Source organism: Aptenodytes forsteri, unplaced genomic scaffold (genome assembly GCF_000699145.1).
Source record: "Aptenodytes forsteri isolate BGI_AS27 unplaced genomic scaffold, ASM69914v1 Scaffold284, whole genome shotgun sequence".
Classification (NCBI taxonomy): domain Eukaryota; kingdom Metazoa; phylum Chordata; class Aves; order Sphenisciformes; family Spheniscidae; genus Aptenodytes; species Aptenodytes forsteri.
In genome coordinates this window covers 3360554-3363772 of record NW_008794445.1, presented here as the reverse complement: position 1 = coordinate 3363772, position 3219 = coordinate 3360554, and positions in this window count along the sequence as shown.

Below are 3219 nucleotides of genomic sequence, written 5' to 3'. Positions count from 1 at the left end.
GCGGAGCGGCGCCCGGGCGGGGGTACAGCCCCCCGGCCTGGGAGAAGCGGGGATGGGGAGCAGTACTCCCGTCCGCTGGCAGCCGGGCAGCGGCCGCACAGACCCCCAAGGCCCGGCGGGCAGTGACTGTACGAGGTCTAGGGACACTCTTTACATACTGCTTAACTCGGGATGCGAGGGCTGCCGTAGGTTTCCATCGACATTACCAAAAAACACACCCACCCACCCACCTCGCTATATGCCAAAGAGTAAATAAACCCACCAAAACCACACTTCATGCAAAGAAAACCCTTGCGTGTGCCGGTGAAGGAGGCGGGGAGGCGTTACGTGGTACAGCAGCGTCCTGAAAACGCACCCGCTCTTCTGAGGCTGGGCACGGGCTGGCTCTCGGGCTGTAGGTAGGAACAGGTAACATTCATGTCGTCCTTCGTAAGCCTTCGTGGCCCCTGAGCCGTTTCAGAGCTTAGGACTGCCGACCCACCAAAAGTTTTCCTCAAATCTTTTAAGGGCTCATCCGCCATCATTAGCAAGAAAATACCCCATCCCGGCTTTTCCCTTTGGTGTGTTTGGGCTCTGTCGGGCTATACGCCGTTACGGGATAGGAGTGGAAGGGAAACGCGGGCCTGCATGTTTTTAATGGAAAAAGCACTGTCATTTGATCCAAGCGGGGTGTTTGCGAGGATTTCTCTCGCCACCCACCTTCAGGGCTGAGCTCTCTGCAATCCTGCGTGTAAGAACCGAAGCAGGTATTTGGGAAGAGCCTAGCCTAAACACCAGAATAAATACCGCAGGCGATGAGAGAAAGCACGAGCAGAGATCCACAGCCATGTAACAGTTATCCACCGGCTCCCTCACGTACTCCCACTCTTCAGCTTCCCTTGTTTGGGCTTTATTTCCAGCAAGATTGTTGTTGTCTCCCCCGGCACAAAAGGGAAAACGTGAATAGGGTTATGCTCAAACCACTCCAAAAGTGCTCGGAGATTGTACATGTATTAGCCTTCTGGAAAAGTCCGGGAGCCATAGGCAGTGTGCAAATCTATATGTTTTAAAAAAGAGGTGGAGGGAGCCTTGCAAGGACAAATAAGCAATAGGAAAATCATCTGGAGAGCAGAAAGTCTCAGAACTAAAGCTGTCGGGGTTAACAGCGTCCAACCTAACAGCGTCACCTTAGAAATGACGTTATGGTTCTCACAGGGTTTTTTTGCCTCTTATCGCTACTAAATTCCCCAAAATATTCCAGTTATAGAAGTCTTGTATTACCTCAATTTATTTATTTTGTCAGATTGACTGTTTCCCTTGCTTGTGAAGCACTTTTTTTAACACAGCTGAGACTAATTTTAATTTTTTTTTTAAGTCTCCTTAGAATTAAAAGTTGACTGAAATAAGTCTATATAAGGTTTTCAGACTCTCTAGAGGCCCTTAATCCATAGTTCAATAAGGAATTAGTGCCAGCTTTATAAAGACACCAAGGTGCACATAAACACCTAAATGCTTTTAAAAGTCAGGCCCTTACTAAACAACAAATTTGGAGCAAAGCAGATGTTTCAAATAAGAGTTTTGTGACACTAGTTCCTATCTAGAGACTTGATCCTACCAATAGTTGCATGTGTGCTTAGTTTTATATAGCACATAGCTCCACTCAAATGGCACTGTACCACTCGCCATAGTAAAACTAAGCACGTGTGCTTGCTGGAGCACAGCCTGAGAGAGAAAAGTTAAAGAACTGGGTAGTTATTTGCTATTCCAGAGAGTATCATATGGATCGGTTAGTTTTGTTAAGTACCAGAAAAATCTGACAAGCAAAATAAAGTCCTTTTTTTTGGTGCAGCTTCCCCTCTACTATGGCTACCTGTTTATCTACCCTTCGAATGAGTTCAGGGAAGCGTACCTGAACTGTGGGAAACATACACCCTTTGGTGAATGCTACCGAACTAGCATATATCTTCTGAATATGAATTACAGATACATTAGTAAAACCATACCTCTGCCTTACAAGCTTCACAACCAGTAGAATATCTTCTTTACACATTAGAAAGTCATAGTCAGTTAGCTTTCCATATTAGAGACTTAAATGCAAGCTGAAGTATGTGAAAAATAAATAGAAAAGAATGCTACTTGCGTTATTTTCTGAAAAAGGTGTTAATCTAAAACAAGAGAAGGAGGAGGAAGAAGAATGAAACCCCAGGAAAATAGGGTTAAGATAAATCCAATATATATAAACAACAACAAAAAAATCCCTGCAGCATCTGTTAATTTTTCTAAAAACACTGCAGTTTTCTTGAATTAAACTTAGTACATACACACAACCAACTGTTGCTAAATGCTATCTGCCAAAACAATAACATTTAATAATAAATTACTGGAAAGCAATAATAGAACACAAAGCTTACTAAGAAGCAAATACATAAACCTGTACAAATAAAACCAGGAAAGGATTATACTATTAAAAGTAAAAGAAAACTATTTACCCAACAACTGCTCCTCCTTGCCTCAGTTTCCCCATTTTTACAGCAAGGATAGTAGTATTTATCCCTTGAAAATAATACCCAGAAAAATTAATTAGCTCATTATTGCCACTAATTGCAGCAGTCATTATGTACTTTGAGATAACTGGATGAAAGTACTGTAAGTCCAAGTAAAATGAGAATCCACTCAGGAAAGCAATAAGAAGAGGAATGCAGGGCCTTGAACTTTTATCATGGGATCTTGTTTGGCTTTAGCTGGTAGTTACTGAAATTTGTAAGCATGCCCAGCTGTTTTGAGGGCTACAAGGAACAAGATAAGATCCCCTCGTACTGCAAGGGTCAACATGATGCCCAGAGCTCAGGATCCCAGCGTCAGCGAGAGGAGCAGGCAGAGGAATAATCATCTCCCTCGGCTCAGAGGGAGCTGGGGCTGTGGCCTTCCCCTTCCAGCTGCTGGATGGAGAACCGGCGTGTGATCTCAAATTCACCCGACCAACCTCCTCCCCTCCCTAAAGCCGTTCGGGAAATCACTTACACTAAATAAAACTTCCCCGCTCCCCTTTGGCAGGATTTGCCCCGCGGCCCTGAGGCCACGCAAGTGTCTCTGAAAAAGGAGGGCTCGTGGGATGGGGGGCGGGGGACGGGGCACTCCCATCTTCTCAGCCCTATTTCTGCCTGCAGTTTCCAGCTGTATTATCTTTTTCCCCGAGCTTTGCAGGGCTGCTGCCCGTGTCTGGCAGGTAATTTCTCCTGT